Here is an 8554-nt window from a genome sequence, read left to right on the forward strand (position 1 = left end):
TGAAACCGGTCATGAATGTCACCAGTTTAAAAAGCTCTAACCTCAGAATGTAATGTAGCTTGCCGACATAATGAATCAAGTCTATTCGTTCAGATAAGGAAGAAACAAAAACTCGTAGATTATGCACATAATCACGCCAACTAAATGTCAAGAATATGCAGGGCTCAAGTAAGGGTTCAAAGTAGCGTCAATGTTCAAACGTTTCGACTCAATTTAAACATGAAATTTTTGAAAATTTTTGAATTTTATGATTTTTATATGATTTTTTTTTTGAAGTAAAATAAACAACAATGCATGCGGAAATAATAAACGTGGAAGCAAAAATGCAAGAAAACATGCAGACACAGATATGGATGCATACCTCCCCAAACCAAACCGTACAATGCCCTCATTGTACCAAAAATAGGGAAAGAAATGCAAACTGAAAGGAAAAGGAGAAATGGAGTCGGAAAACTTACCAAACGTCATAAGGAGGGACCTCCCCAAACCGACCATGAACATGGGAGGTCAAAGAAAGTCAAGCAGTAGCTCCATAGACGTAAAACAGCCGCTGAGAGTCAAAACTACTCGATCGAGCACTTGGAACAGCTCGATCGAGTGATCTGGCGCATGGAAGGACTCGATCGAGCAGAAAACCACTCGATCGAGTAGGCATGGTGTTGGTTCTGGTCGATCGAGGACAATATCACTCGATCGAGTGAAAGCTACCTCAAAAAGTGCTCGATCGAGCACAATATCATTCGATCGAGTACAATATCATTCGATCGAGTACTTTGACCTGCAAAACACGCATTTAAAGCAAGGAAAATACATAGGAAGTTCATAAAACAGCGTCTAAAGTTCAACGTAAGGCTAAGGAAAAATAAATAGTTCAACAAAAGTACAATAAAACAGTCCGGGCTACCTCCCGGAGAGCGCTAGTTTAAGAGGTCCCGCACGACCTTTCTGGCATCAATTGACTGGTGCGTCGAGCTCGTCAAAGCGCAAGACTTCAACACGATTGTCCGCTTCACTCGCCTCGTGGTAGTGCTTCACATATTGGCCATTCACCTTGAATCTATGACCCTCGGAATCTTCAAGCTCCACGGATCAAAATTTGGTAACAGCTGTCACCGTATAAGGACCACTCCATCTGGATTTCAGCTTGCCAGGAAATAATCTCAACCGGGCATTAAACAGCAGCACCTTTTGCCCAACATGAAACTCCCAAGGTAGGATTCTCTTGTCATGCCATCTCTTCGTATTTTCTTTGTAAATCCGCGAGCTGTCATAGGCATTAAGCCTAAACTCCTCCAATTCATCTAGCTGCAAAAGACGATTCTGACCACACAACTTAGGATCATAATTAAGCTCACGAATTGCCCACAAGGCCTTACATTCCAATTCAACAGGTAAGTGACACGATGTCCCATAAACTAGCCTATAAGGTGATGCACCAATTGGTGTCTTAAAGGCAGTTCTGTAGGCCCATAATGTGTCATCTAGCTTAAGGCTCCAGTCCTTCCGTGATTTAGAAACTACCTTAGACAAGATCTCTTTCAACTCGCGATTAGAGACCTCTACCTGACCACTAGTTTGGGGATGATACCCCAAACCACGCCGGTGTTGGACACCAACTCTAGATAGTATGGAAGTTAGTTTCTTTTCTTTAAAATGCATCCCCCCCCCATCACTAATGACGACCCTAGGGACACCAAAACGGGGGAATATGATCTTTTTAAACATCTTTATCACGGTCTTAGCATCGAAATGAGGTGAAGCAATTGCCTCAACCCATTTTGACACATAGTCTACAGCTACTAAGATGTACCTGTTACCTTTACTGGATGGGAACGGTCCTTGGAAATCAATGCCCCAGACATCGAAAACCTCAACCTCTAGGATGCCGTTTTGTGGCATCTCGTGTCTCTTTGAAATGTTCCCTGATCGTTGGCAAGCGTCGCAAGCTGAAACAAAAGACTTAGCGTCAGCAAACAAAGAAGGCCAGTAAAAACTAGACTGAAGTACCTTAGCCACGGTGCGCGATGGACCGTGGTGACCACCATATGAAGAGGAGTAACAGCCTTCCAAGACTATTTTGGTCTCCCACTGCGGAATACACCATCTGTAGAGACCGTCTGCACATTCCTTAAACAAGTAAGGATCATCCCAAAAGTACTTCTTAGCGTTATACAGAAAACGCTTGTTTTGCTGATGAGAAAGGTCAGGCGGCAGCTTGCCGCTGACAACGAAGTTAGCTATATCTGCATACCAAGGTTCTTGGTTAACAATAGACGATATAACAGCAATTAAAGTATCGTCAGGAAAAGAATCATCAATAGGTAGAGAATCTTCCCCTTCTTGTCGCATCAGTCGCGACAAGTGATCAGCCACAACGTTTTCAGCTCCTTTCTTATCCTTAATCTGCAAATCAAACTCCTGAAGAAGGAGTATCCATCTTAGCAGCCGTGGTTTGGCCTCCTTCTTAGCAAGGAGATGCCTCAAAGCTGCATGGTCAGTAAAAATAGTGACTTCTGACCCAACTAAATAACTACGAAACTTCTCTAAGGCATAAACTACAGCTAACAGCTCTTTCTCAGTGGTGGTGTACTTCACTTGAGCCTCATCCAGAGTTCGGCTCGCATAGTAGATAGCATTCAAAGCTTTGTCTTTCCTTTGGCCTAACACCGCTCCTAGTGCATAGTCACTCGCATCACACATGATCTCAAACGGCAAGTCCCAGTTGGGAGGCTGTATGATCGGTGCAGAGACTAAGGCCTGCTTTAACCTGTTAAAAGCAGAAAGACAAGCATCAGTAAACACAAAGGGGCATCCTTAAGCGGCAACTGTGTAAGTGGTTTAGCAATTTTGGAGAAATCCTTGATAAACCGGCGATAAAAGCCGGCGTGACCAAGGAAGCTCCTCACTCCCTTAACATTAACAGGAGGTGGTAATTGCTGAATCACTTCCACCTTTGCTTTATAAACTTCTATTCCCCTATCAGAAACTAAGTGTCCTAAGACAATTCCCTCGTTGACCATAAAGTGGCACTTCTCCCAGTTCAGCACAAGATTAACCTCAATACAGCGCTGCAACACTTTCTCAAGGTTAGACAGACAGTTAGAAAAATCACTTCCATATACACTGAAATCGTCCATAAAAACTTCCATGATAGACTCAATATACTCTGAAAATATCCCCATCATACACCTTTGGAAGGTGGCAGGGGCATTGCACAAACCAAAAGGCATTCTGCGATATGCAAAAACGCCCTTAGGACAGGTAAATGTAGTCTTAGCCGATCGTCTGGTGGATAGGGATCCGAAAGAACCCCGAATACCCATCTAAATAGCGAAAAATTTATGAGAAGCTAACCTTTCTACCATTTGATCAATAAAAGGAAGGGGAAAGTGATCTTTCTTAGTGGCGGCATTCAGCTGTCTGTAATCTATGCAGATCCGCCAACCAGTCACTACTCGAGTAGGTATTAATTTATTCTTCTCATTCTTAACTACAGTTGTCCCTCCTTTTTTCGGGACCACCTGTACTGGACTCACCCATCTAGAATTACCGACGGAATAAATAATACCTGCATCCAAAGCGCAGCTTCATTACCTCGGACATCACGACATCCTCGCATCTTCCGGTTCAGCACCGCGCCGACCTGTCTCGCAAGGTTTGTGATCCTCCTCCAACTCTATCCTGTGCATACAAATATCGGGACTAATCCCCGTGATATCGTCCGATGAATAGCCCATTGCCTTCCCCTGTTTTTCTTAAGTACAACTAACAAAGAGGTCACCGATCATCACTAAGCTTGGCACTAACAATGACTGGATATTGCTCCGTATCGTCTAAGAAAGCATATTTAAGATGAGAAGGGAGAGGCTTACGTTCCGGTACCTTTACCTCAATGGAGCAAAGAGTGCTGATCATTTGTTCCACCTGCTCTCCCTCATGCTCATCTAAATCATCAACAAGCAAATCCAACGCAAAGATCATCGTCGTGCCTGGGCTATCTCGCACACTCATCAAAAAGCATAAGAGCTTCTAGTGGGTCCTTCATAAAAGAACCCGACCAGAAGTCATAAATAGACTCGTCAATGATATCGACCGAATAACAAGTGTCCTCTATCATTGGGCGAGCTAAAGTACTGGGCAGATTGAATGTGATAGCATCATCCCCTATCGCAAGAGTCGACGCCCTTGTCGACATCAATAATGCCCAAATGTACAAAGGAATGGTCTTCCTAAGATAATTTGGGTCCGGGTGTCCTCAAAGAATATCCAAAATAATGAAATCTCTTGGGATGTAAAGCTTGCCTATTTTCACGGGCACGACCTCTAAGACACCTAAGGGCCTCCTAACGAGATCTATCACCATCTCGTAGGGTGATGTCGATCACCTTAAAATGACTCATCTTCGCCTTGCAGACAGAAGGGGCATGACACTAACACTGGCACCTAAATCGCAAAGGGCCTTGTCAATAACCATATTGCCTATGACACAGGTAATAGAAAAGCTGCCCGGGTCCTTCATTTTTGGAGGGGCCTTATTCAACAGCAGATTACTAGACTCTTCCATAAATGAAATCGTCTCAAATTCACTAAAATTTCTCTTACGCGTCACAATATCTTTCATAAACTTAGCGTAAGTGGGTACCTGAGTAACAAGTTCGGAAAAAGGGACAATTACCAAGAGGTTTTTCACGACGTCCACAAACTTACCGTACTGCTGCTCGATCTTTGCGTCCTTCAGACAACTTGGGAAGGGTACCCTGGTAGCGATGAGTGACCCCGCAACTTTTTCTTTACCCTTATCAATGCGTGACGTCTCCACAGCAGGGGAAGATGACACGGTGGCAGTATTAGATAGTAAATTAGGATCCCCGCCACTTAAAGTACTGGATCGAGTACCTTTACCAATCGATCGACCATGTTTATCACTCGATCGAGTGGTTTCTTCAGCATAGTTACTCGATCGAGTAAGATTGTCACTCGATCGACCAACATTGGATTCTGTACTTCTCGATCGACCACTATTTTCACTCGATAGAGTGATAGGGTGAGTTAGACTGCTCGATCGAGTAGAAAAATCACTCGATCGAGTGTTTACAGCACACGCAGCAAGTATTTCCTCCAAAAACTTTTCTAAATCATCATCCGAGTTATCGTCAGCTATCAAAACCTCATCTTCTTCATGAGTAAGGTCATTTTGAAGATTCATTGCACTGACTGGATCGCATATTGGAAGAAGCTTAGCTTGGTCTGTCGCGAGTGTTAACTGCGCAACTTGTTCTTTCAATTCCGAGATAACCGTTTCAGATTGACGTGACATGCTCATCATAATGGATTTTAATTCGGCAATTTCTTCACTTGCAGAAGAAAGAATCGGTAGTGGAGTTGGCGTGGAGGAGGTAGAGACATTATTTATTTCTTCATATAGCTGAGAGAAAGGAACTCCCTGCTTGTATTTCTGATAAGCAAGAACGCGCTCTATACTTTCCATGCACAAGATAGGATCGTGCCCCTCCATGCCACATCTACCACATGGCTCTATATGCTCTGTAATCGTAGGCATCTTGGCAAATAAACTTTCAAAGCAACAACTAACCTGCAAAACTAATCAAAACTTTGCAGAAATGAGATCAGCCTCAAGGAATAAATTCCTTGAGACGAAGGACAAACTTAATTAAAGCAACAAAATTGCGCCACCTCCCCGGCAACGGTGCCAAAATTTGACACGTCTGTCTCGTACCTGTCAAAAATAACCAACTGGCTCTAACTAATATAGCTAGGGAAGTCGGGTCGAATCCACAGAGAGGTAGGAAATTGTCAGCTAAATCTAAGTTCATCAAGGTAACCGAATTGGGGGTTTATAAAATGTGATTTTCTAAACTAAAGAGAATAAAGAAAAGAGAATAAAAGGGAGGAAATAAACAGATAGAGAAGAACAACTAAGACAAACGGTTCACCATAATCATCAGGTCAAGTAATCTAGGTCTCAGGTCAATGCAATACGGTCTAAGGGGTAGCGAACGTCACCTTTCGGTCCTTAATTCACCCTAAAGTGTAAACAGCTTAACTTTCGCCCTCACTGCCATACTCTATTGTTCGCTACTAGTCTCGCCTTTTCCAACCTTTCGGTCCAGGTTAAGGATCACTAAGAATTAAAGGTCTAATTGCGTCGACTCAACTAGGCAGTTACAATTATCTGTAGCATTTAACCAACAAAGACTATACCGCATTAACCTAGTAAATCGATTACTCTCCCTTCATATTATGGATCCCCTATAGTCTCAGCATGAGAAAATTAGCTACTCATAATCACTGAATTATTAATAACAACAAACAGATAATTTAAACTAGACATGATGACGAAACTAATAAGGGTTCAATTAAGCAATTAAGATAATAAGGAGAAGAAGAATTAAAGCAATAAATAAGATTAAGAATAAAACTAGAATGATAATACCGATCGCAAAATCCAATCCGAGTAGCAAGGTATAGAGGAAGAATAAAATTCAAGAACAGTGACAAAGTATAATCCGCAACCAACGAACGAAAAATCCAAAGAGTCAGTAACGTAGTTACTTTCTCAGTCTTATACTGAAAATCCATCCTAAAACCTAATATATGGACTAATTACAAAAGCCCATGAAATAATTAGGCGGAAATTAACTAAAGCGCAAGAAACCAGTCGATCGAGTAGAAGTAATCTACTCGAACGAGCAAATCATCACCAACCAAACCACTCGATCGAGTGGAAACAACCCACTCGATCGAGCACCGCTTGCAAAAACTCCTCGATTGGCTCCTTAAACTGGTCGATCGACCAGTCTTGAGTAGATAAAGCATTCGATCGAGTGGCTTACTACTCGATCGAGCTATATAGGCACGTTAGACCTTGAATTGCTTCCCGAACTCAGCTCACGCGTCTTCCAAGTGTTAGATATCCAAGCTCCGGCTCCTTATTTTCCATGAATGCGTACAAATGGGACGGATTAGGTTCGATTTAGCTCCTCTTCGGTCAATTCCTGTAAATTACAATAAACGGGCCAAAGTAGAACATTCGGGGGTATTTGTAGTCAGATGCTACATAAAAAGCACAGAAATGCGTGTAAAAATGAGGTGAAAACCTTATATAAAAGACACGCATCAGTTGTACCTTTGATTATTGTTGTATCCTTGATTGAACCCATTGTTGTTGTTCCATTGATTGAATCCTTGGCCAAACCCTTGGTTAGCTTGGTTTCCTTGGTAAAAGTTTTGATTACCTTGGTTCCCTTGGTTACCCCTATAATCTTGGTATGCTTGAGATTGGTTGGCAATGTTTTGGTTGGATGCTTGATTGTTGTTGAACGAGGGCCTAGGTGGACGGTTGGAAAAATTGTTAAATGCTTGGAAAGCATTCACCTCTTGCACATTGTTCCCATCAAAGTTGTTATAATGATTATTTGCACATACTTCATAAGTGTGACCCATCCCTCCACATGACTCACATGTTGATCTTTGTATCACTTTTTCCATGGATGGTCCGTGAGAAGTGGTATTTTGATTCACTTGGTTCACTTGCTTCTTCTTACTCAACTCTTCAAGCTTTTTGGTGAGCATATCAAGCTTAGCATTAGTCTCCACATTCACTAAGAATTCGGGAGGGTGCTTGCTTCTTCTCAAGACATTCACTCTTGTGCCATAGTTTGCCTCGGAGTCCACCATTTTCTTGATTAGAGTAGTTCCTTCTTCATCACCCAAATGATCGAATCCCCCTCCCGCGGAGGCATTCACCATTTCTTTTGTTCTTGGCAACAAAGTTTGGAAGAAGGTTTGGGTGACATACCAATCCGGAATCCCATGGTGAGGGCAACTAGCAATGAGGTCTTGATACCGGTCCCATGCCTCACCCAAAGATTCTCCATCCTCTTGTTGGAAAGTATGGATCTCATTTCGGAGCATGGCGGTCTTTGATGATGGATAATACTTCTCTAGGAAAGCCTTGGCTAAGGCATCCCATGTAGTAAATGTGTCAGGAGGGTGAACATTCAACCAACGATCCGCCTTGCCCGTTAGAGAAAATAGGAATAACATCATCCTTAGTGTATCCTCGGATACCCCATTCTTTTTCATCATAGAGACTTTCCTCTTGAACCTCCTTAGGTGAGCATGAGCATCTTCTTCAATGTGTCCTCCAAACAAGTCTTTTTCAATTAGGCCAACTTGAGCCAGGTGCAACTCAAAATTTTTTGGAGCCAAGGTGCCAAAATTGATGGGGTTACAAGCATCATTATGGTTTGGACGGTTATGATCGCGTAAAGCCATTGGTGGTGGTGGTGGATTTGTTATATGAGAAGGTGGTGTTTGAGGTGGGTTATTTGGAAGTTGGAAGTTGTGAAATGGATTTGCTAGTGGAGAATCAATGATGTCGTTTGGTTGTTGTGGTGGTGTGTCTACAATAGTAGGTTGGGTGGATGAATTTGCTTAGTTTATGGTTGCTTGAGAAGAGGTTATAACCCTTGCAATGGTCCTATTCCTTAAGGCTCTAAAAAGCCTTTCGGGATCGGAGTCAAAGAGAAAA

The 8554-nt window shown here is 42.5% G+C and overlaps 1 non-coding gene across 1 annotated transcript; it reads left to right on the forward strand.

The window, feature by feature from the left end:
* The first annotated feature begins 7828 nt into the window (after window positions 1-7828).
* LOC141603287 (small nucleolar RNA R71) lies at window positions 7829-7935 on the forward strand. The gene has a single exon (XR_012525173.1). It is a non-coding gene; the product is annotated as a small nucleolar RNA R71 (small nucleolar RNA).
* Window positions 7936-8554: the final 619 nt, after the last annotated feature.

The sequence above is a fragment of the Silene latifolia genome, chromosome 9 (assembly GCF_048544455.1).
Source record: "Silene latifolia isolate original U9 population chromosome 9, ASM4854445v1, whole genome shotgun sequence".
Classification (NCBI taxonomy): domain Eukaryota; kingdom Viridiplantae; phylum Streptophyta; class Magnoliopsida; order Caryophyllales; family Caryophyllaceae; genus Silene; species Silene latifolia.